The sequence below is a fragment of the Oncorhynchus nerka genome, unplaced genomic scaffold (genome assembly GCF_034236695.1).
Source record: "Oncorhynchus nerka isolate Pitt River unplaced genomic scaffold, Oner_Uvic_2.0 unplaced_scaffold_4146, whole genome shotgun sequence".
In the NCBI taxonomy this organism is placed as follows: domain Eukaryota; kingdom Metazoa; phylum Chordata; class Actinopteri; order Salmoniformes; family Salmonidae; genus Oncorhynchus; species Oncorhynchus nerka.
Window position 1 is genome coordinate 1 of NW_027037149.1, and position 8,441 is coordinate 8,441.

The 8,441-nt window shown below is 45.9% G+C and overlaps 1 pseudogene; it reads left to right on the forward strand.

Moving 5' to 3' along the window:
* Nucleotides 1–1,703: 1,703 nt before the first annotated feature.
* On the forward strand, nucleotides 1,704–3,000 carry LOC135559617 (E3 ubiquitin-protein ligase RNF170-like; annotated as a pseudogene).
* Nucleotides 3,001–8,441: the final 5,441 nt, after the last annotated feature.

An 8,441-nucleotide genomic window follows, 5' to 3' on the forward strand; every position in this document is an offset into this window, starting at 1 on the left:
TGTGAACACTGAGGCTGTACTCTGCTTTAAGTTACAGTTTTACTGTGAACACTGAGGCTGTACCCGCTTTAAGTTACAGTTTTACTGTGAACACTGAGGCTGTACCCGCTTTAAGTTACAGGTTTACTGTGAACACTGAGGCTGTACCTGCTTGAAGTTACAGTTTTACTGTGAACACTGAGGCTGTACCTGCTTGAAGTTACAGTTTTAACAGTGGCCATGTAGACTACTGTGGCTGTTTGATCATAATGTAGGCCTACCAGAGTGGCCTACCAGAGTGGCCTACCAGAGTGGCCTGCAATCAAAAACAATGGATAAATGTATCCCATAACATTTTAACATGGAAATAGCTGTTCTATCATTCATCCTCCCATGAGTGACACTGAGCCAATCACGGCGCAAGTAGAGAAAATGACTCTGTGTTTTGGCTGGCTGCCCCTCCTCCACCACAGAAAGCACTGGGCTGAAACAACTGCATTTTGGACCAGCTTTATTAACTAAAAGGAATTTGTTCTATTTTTATTTTACGTTGTTTGAAACTGATATGTAGCACAAATTTAAATGTCAAAATAACATGCAAAAATAGTCCAATTATAAAATTAGATTTTTTTAAAATATAATTATGAGTGCTTCTCACAGTAACCTTTTCTGGCGTTAATTAGGCAATTTTCCATTCAAATGATTTTGTTTCAATAATTTGTTTTCAAACCAAATGGTTAGTTCATGTAGGTTCATCACAAAAATCGATGGGTGTTGGTTAAGTTGTGATTTTTATATATATATATATATTGCTCCTGATTGCCCCACGATCCTAAGGCACTGCATCTCCAGTGCTAGAGGCGTCACTACAGACCCTGGTTGAGTCCGGCTATATCACAATCGGCCATGATCGGAAGTCCCATAGGGAGGCGAACAATTGGCCCAGCGTCGTCCGGGTTAGGGGAGGTTTGGCTGGGGTAGCCGTCATTGCTAAATAAGAATTTGTTCTTAACTGACTTGCCTAGTCAAATAAATAAAAATAACCCATTTTTTCCCGGAGAGGTTGGAAAGGACGTGGACCGCAGTGTGCAAACAGGCTCCATGAGCAAGGGTTCTGACCTCTCAACTCTGCTCACATACTCTAGGCCAGGCCTCTCCACCCTGTTCCTGGAGAGATGCCATCCTGTAGGTTTAACTCCAACCGTGTTCTGGAGAGATGCCCTCCTGTAGGTTTTAACTCCAGCCCTGTTCCTGGAGAGATACCCTCCTGTAGGTTTTAACTCTCAACCCTGTTCCTGGAGAGATGCCCTCCTGTAGGTTTTAACTCCAACCCCAATCTAGTGCACCTGATTCTAATGATTAGCTGGTTGATAACCTGAACCAGGTTAGTTACAACTGGGGTTGAAAGGAAAACCTACAGGAGAGATACTCTCGGGGACGTGTTATTGTTAAAACCTACAGGAAGGAAAGTAACTCTCGGGGACATTGTTGTTGTTAAAACCTACAGGAAGGGTAACTCTCCCGGGGACATTGTTGTTAAAACCTGTCTCGAGGTTTATTGTTGTTGTTAAAACCTACAGGAGGGTAACTCTCCGGGGACATTGTTGGACAGCCCTGCTCTAGGCCTATACGAACAAGGAATTAGAACCAGGCCAACTATTGAATGATTAAGCTATTGGATAGATCCATCTGGATTTGATCAAGTTTTCCTTCATTTCTTGTAGGTTCTTGTATAATTGCGTATTGGAGATATGGGACATGGTTGGTGCGATCAATTGTCCCATCTGCAGACAAATGGTGAGACTAAATGGTGCCTCCAACTACTTTCAACACATGTATTATCATACACACTTAGTAATACAATTGATCCAACACATTGTTGAAAACAAAACAGTACCTTTTACTATTCTTTTGTGTTTCTCTTTTGGATGCTGAAATAAAAGAACATTTCCAACAGATGGGTTGTAAGCGCAGTTGTTCTCACCAAACATTTCTCTCCTATGTGAACAGGTGACCCTGTTGTTCCCGCTCTTCCATGAGCAAGTCTCCCCTCAGCAGGTACAGGATGGAACGGTTGAACCGCTCCTCATCCTCCGGGATCTCGGCGACTACAACCGCAGGTTCTCCGGGCAACCCCAGATCTGTGAGTTTCATTTGCCACGTTAAGTATTTTCTCTCGTGCACTTAAAGAGAATTGTTATCACTGGATAGACTGAGAGAGAGTCTACACCAAATTGCAAACTGATTTCTTGAAATTTTATTCATTAAATTAAAATCATAGTTTACTCACTCCCCATTCTGTTCCGTGATGTCATAATGAACCATTACTACGGTTACGGTAGCCTGGTCCCAGGATATGTTTTACCATCTCACTAAACTGTATTACGTGCCAATGATCATAGGAGTTGGCAAAACTACACAAACAGATCTGGGACCAGGCTAGGTAATGACCATAGGAGTTGTCAAGACGGCACAAACAGATCTGGGACCAGGCTAGGTAATGACCATAGGAGTTGTCAAAACAGCACAAACAGATCTGGGACCAGGCTATATGTTACTGCTTAAACACAAACATGTGTAACTCCACTGCTCTCCTGCTCTCAGCTGATGGACGGCTGCGTGCGTCCCCACGTTGCTCGCCACCTCTTCAGGGAGATGTTCTCCGTGGGGGCCTGTTCTGGATGTTCCGGATCCGTGTCCTGCTGTGTCTGATCGGGGCTCTGACCTACCTGATCTCCCCTCTGGACTTCATCCCCGAGGCTCTGTTCGGTCTGCTAGGCTTCCTGGGACTTCTTCATCATTCTGCTTCTGTTCATCTATATCTCTATCATGTATAGAGGTGGTGACCCAGAGACTGGCAGCGTGATGGGAGAGAGTGGTGACCCAGAGACTGGCAGGATGATGGAGAGGTGGTGACAGAGACTGGCAGGGTGATGGAGAGAGGTGGTGACCCAGAGACTGGCAGGCGTGATGGAGAGAGGTGGTGACCCAGAGACTGGCAGGATGATGGAGAGGTGGTGACCCAGAGACTGGCAGGGATGGGAGAGGTGGTGACCCAGAGACTGGCAGGATGATGGAGAGGTGGTGACCCAGAGACTGGCAACGTGATGGGAGAGGTGGTGACCCAGAGACTGGCAGGGTGATGGAGAGAGGTGGTGACCCAGAGGCTGGCAGCGTGATGGAGAGGTGGTGACCCAGGGCTGGCAGGATGATGGAAGGTGGTGACCCAGAGACTGGCAAGGATGATGGAGAGGTGGTGACCCAGAGACTGGCAGCGTGATGGAGAGAGGTGGTGACCCAGAGACTGGCAGGATGATGGAGAGAGGTGGTGGACCCCGTTCAATTCAAACTTCATTGTCAAGCTCGACTGCACAGAATTGATTTTGTGGACTATATTAGACACAATGCCAGGACCAGTGTCCTATAATCGATTAGTTTCAGGTCAAGGCCTCGGTGAGGGAGGGTGCTCTGTGTGTTTCTTTGGACTGGGGAGTTCCACCACGCAAGCGAGTGGGGACTGGTTCATGTGTCTGCTGGCATCAAAGGTCTATGCTTGAGAGTCCTAAAGTTAATATTCAGATAAGTCATCATGTTTATCGGTTGAGATACTAATCTTTTAGAATCTGAAAGTGTGTTTTTTAAAATGATTTTTGTATTATTATTTTAGGAATTGTCTGTTACCAAGCTGCTGCTGGATTCCATCTAGTCTTTGTATAAATACCCTGTAGCATGACTGCGGCATGTAAAAAGAGACTGTTATCTCATCGTCTTATGTAATGAGGATTAATAATGTGAAATAATATTATTATTAATGAGGAAAGAAAACCGTAGACTTATTTTAACAAAAATAATGACATTTTATTTACAGATTAAAATGATTGTATCTATTTTAGTTTAAGGGCTAAGGGCTTTTCAAGAAATGTAGAAAAGAAAAGGAAAGAAAAAACTACAAAAGAAGAAAAAAAAAACAGCCCCCCTCCCCACATTCCTATTGAGTTCCAACCCCAGACCCCCCACATTCCTGTTGAGTTCCAACCCCAGACCCCCACATTCTATTGAGTTCCAACCCCAGACCCCCCCCACATTCTATTGAGTTTCAACCCCAGACCCCCCACATTCCCTGTGAGTTCCAACCCCAGACCCCCCCACATTCTATTGAGTTCCAACCCCAGCCCCCCACATTCTATTGAGTTCCAACCCCAGACCCCCACATTCCTATTGAGTTCAACCCCAGACCCCCCACATTCCTATTGAGTTTCCAACCCCAGACCCCCCACATTCCTATTGAGTTCCAACCCCAGACCCCCACATTCCTATTAGTTCAAGCCCCCCACATTCTATTGAGTTCCAACCCCATACCCCCCTCCCACATTCCTATTGAGTTTCAACCCCAGACCCCCACATTCCTATTGAGGTTTCAACCCCAGACCCCCACATTCCTATTGAGTTCCAACCCCAGACCCCCATTCCTATTGAGTTCCAACCCCAGACCCCCCACATTCCTATTGAGTTCCAACCCCATACCCCCCACACATTCCTATTGAGTTCCAACCCCAGACCCCCCCACATTCCTATTGAGTTCCAACCCCAGACCCCCTCCCACATTCCTATTGAGTTCCAACCCCAGACCCCCCACATTCCTATTGAGTTCCAACCCCAGACCCCCCACATTCCTATTGAGTTCCAACCCCAGACCCCCCACATTCCTAGTGAGTTCCAACCCCAGACCCCCCTCCCACATTCCTATTGAGTTCCAACCCCAGACCCCCCCACATTCCTATTGAGTTCCAACCCCAGACCCCCTCCCACATTCCTATTGAGTTCCAACCCCAGACTCCCCCTCCCACATTCCTATTGAGTTCCAACCCCAGACCCCCCCCACATTCCTATTGAGTTCCAACCCCAGACCCCCTCCCATTCCTATTGAGTTCCAACCCCAGACCCCCTCCCACATTCCTATTGAGTTCCAACCCCAGACCCCATTCCTATGTGGGTTCCAACCCAGACCCCCTCCCCCATTCCTATTGAGTTCCAACCCCAGACCCCCCTCACATTCCTATTGAGTTCCAACCCCAGACCCCCCCATTCCTATTGAGTTCCAACCCCAGACCCCCCCTCACATTTCTATTGAGTTCCAACCCCAGACCCCCTCCCACATTCCTATTGAGTTTCCAACCCCAGACCCCCCACATTCCTATTGATTCCAACCCCAGACCCCCACATTCCTATTGAGTTCCAACCCCAGACCCCCTCCCACATTCCTATTGAGTTTCAACCCCAGACCCCCCACATTCCTATTGAGTTCCAACCCCAGACCCCCTCCCACATTCCTATTGAGTTTCCAACCCCCCAGACCCCCCTCCCACATTCTATTGAGTTTCCAACCCCAGACCCCCACATTCCTATTGAGTTCCAACCCCAGACCCCCTCCCACATTCCTATTGAGTTCCAACCCCAGACCCCCCTCACATTCCTATTGAGTTCCAACCCCAGACCCCCACATTCCTATTGAGTTCCAACCCCAGACCCCCCTCCCACATTCCTATTGAGTTCCAACCCCAGACCCCCTCCCACATTCCTATTGAGTTCCAACCCCAGACCCCCCACATTCCTATTGAGTTCCAACCCCAGACCCCCCTCCCACATTCTATTGAGTTCAACCCCAGACCCCCTCCCACATTCCTATTGAGTTCCAACCCCAGACCCCCCACACACAAACACATACCTCATGTCATTGGATTTCAAGTTAATAAACTCAGCAAAAAAGAAATGTCTCACTGTCAAATGCGTTTATTTTCAGCAAACTTAACATGTGTAAATATTTGTATGAACATAACGATTATTCAACAACTGAGACATAAACTGAACAAGTTCCACAGACATGTGACTAACAGAAATGGAATAATGTGTCCTGAACAAAGGGGAGGGCTTCAAAAGTAACAGTCAGTATCTGGTGTGGCCACCAGCTGCATTATGCTGCAGTGCATCTCTCATGGACTGCACCAGTTTGCCAGTTCTTGCTGTGAGATGTTACCCCACTCTTCCACCAAGGCACCTGCAAGTTCCCGGACATTTCTGGGAATGGCCCAAGCCCTCACCCTCTGATCCAACAGGGTCCCAGACATTTCTGGGGGAATGGTAAGCCCTCACCCTCTGATCAGCAGCTCCCAGATTTGCTCAATAGGATTGAGATCCGGGCTCTTCACTGGCCAGGCAGAACACTGACAATCTGTCTTGAAGGAAATCCACGCACAGAACGTGATTTTTGCCAGTCTATCTGGTCAGTGATGTCATTACCTGAGTGATGTCTGGTGAGAACCTGCCTTTACAACAGGCCTACACGCCCTCAGTCAGCCTCTCTCAGCCCCTTGAGGACCTGCCTTACAACAGGCCTACAAGCCTCAGTCAGCCTCTCTCAGCCTGTGCGGACAGTCTGAGCACTGATGGAGGGATTTTCATTCCTCCATCAGGTACAGGATAACGGTGCCATCCGTGCCTGTCCCGCAGGTGTGATGTTCGGATGTACCGATCCTGTGCATAGGGTGATGTACACTTGGTCTGCCACTGGGCGATCAGTTGTCCGTCCTGTCTCCCTGTAGCGCTGTCTTAGGCGTCTCACAGTACGGACATGGCAATATGTTTCCTGGCCCACATCTGCAGTCCAGATGCCTCCTTGCAGCCAGCCTACGGCACATGCAGGCCAATGAGCGAGTGACCCTGGGCATGTTCCTTTGGTATTATTGTCTTAACGACCGTTCCACAGGTGCATGTTCATGAATTGTTTATAGTTCATTGAACAAGCATGGGAAGCATGTTTAAACCTTTTTACAATGAAGATCTGTGAAGTCATTTGGATTTTTACGATTTATCATTGAAAGACAGGGTCCTGAAAAAGGAATGTTTATTTTTTTTTTGCTGAGTTTGTTTGTGTCCTAGGGCAAGCCTCAGGTTCATGGTTGACGTGATAAGTTCTGGCAGAGAGATAAAACTAGTGTCTGGGCATTTGTCCTGACATATTTAATTATGAATTAGGTAGAACGATGTTTCATGAGGATTCTAGCCTGGGGTACCAGTCTGTTTCTGCCTTGTTGTTTGGCATGACAATGCGTGGCATGAAGGCACGAATAGATCTTGTACCAGGCTATGAGTTTACTGTTTCTTATCAAATGGCACTAGTGATGTTACTATCAGAATAAAGAACCATAAATGATGAGGTAATTGTTTACAATTTCCACTGAAATTGATAGTTTAGCAAATCAAATGTTATTTGTCCCCTGAAAGATAAAAAAAAAAGAAAGAAGTGAAATAGTAATGAGGAATAAAAACGCAAATGAGTAACGAATAACAATGAGTAAAAATAACGTGGTTATATACAGGGAGTACCAGGTAATAGCATGGTTATATACAGGGAGTACCAGGTAATAACATGGCTATATACAGGGAGTACCAGGTAATACCATGGCTTATACAGGAAGTACCAGGTAATACTATGGCTATATACAGGAAGTACCAGGTAATAGCATGGCTATATACAGGAAGTACCAGGTAATAGCATGGCTATATACAGGAAGTACCAGGTAATAGCATGGCTATATACAGGGAGTACCAGGTAATAACATGGCTATATACAGGAAGTACCAGGTAATAACATGGCTATATACAGGAAGTACCAGGTAATAACATGGCTATATACAGGAAGTACCAGGTAATAACATGGCTATATACAGGAAGTACCAGGTAATAACATGGCTATATACAGGGAGTACCAGGTAATACCATGGCTATATACAGGGAGTACCAGGTAATAGCATGGCTATATACAGGGAGTACCAGGTAATACCATGGCTTATACAGGAAGTACCAGGTAATACTATGGCTATATACAGGAAGTACCAGGTAATAACGTGGTTATATACAGGGAGTACCAGGTAATAACATGGCTATATACAGGAAGTACCAGGTAATAACATGGCTATATACAGGGAGTACCAAATGTATGGCTATATACCAGGAGTACCAGGTAATAACATGGCTATATACAGGAGGTGCCAGGTAATAACATGGTTATATACAGGAGGTACCAGTACTCAGTCAGTGTGTAGTGGTACCAGGTAATTGGGAGTAGATCACGGTATGTACATATATGTTTGATACTGCTAAAGCACTTTCTTATATGCATTACCCCTGTATTTGCTCTGGATTTTGAACAACCGTTTAAACTTGAGGTAGATGCTGGTTACCAGAGGTGCTGTTCTCTGCAGCAGGACAAAGTGGATCCATTCTGTTTGTTATGTTTTCACGAACATTTAACAAATGTCAGGCTAACTATGCAACCAGAAACTCTAGCTTTGTTGTTAGCGCTGCGTTACTTTGGAAGTATATATTGGTTCCAGTGATAGTATATTTTTTATTTATCAGACTACTTTACCTGGTAAGTTGACTGAGGGACACATTCTCATTTG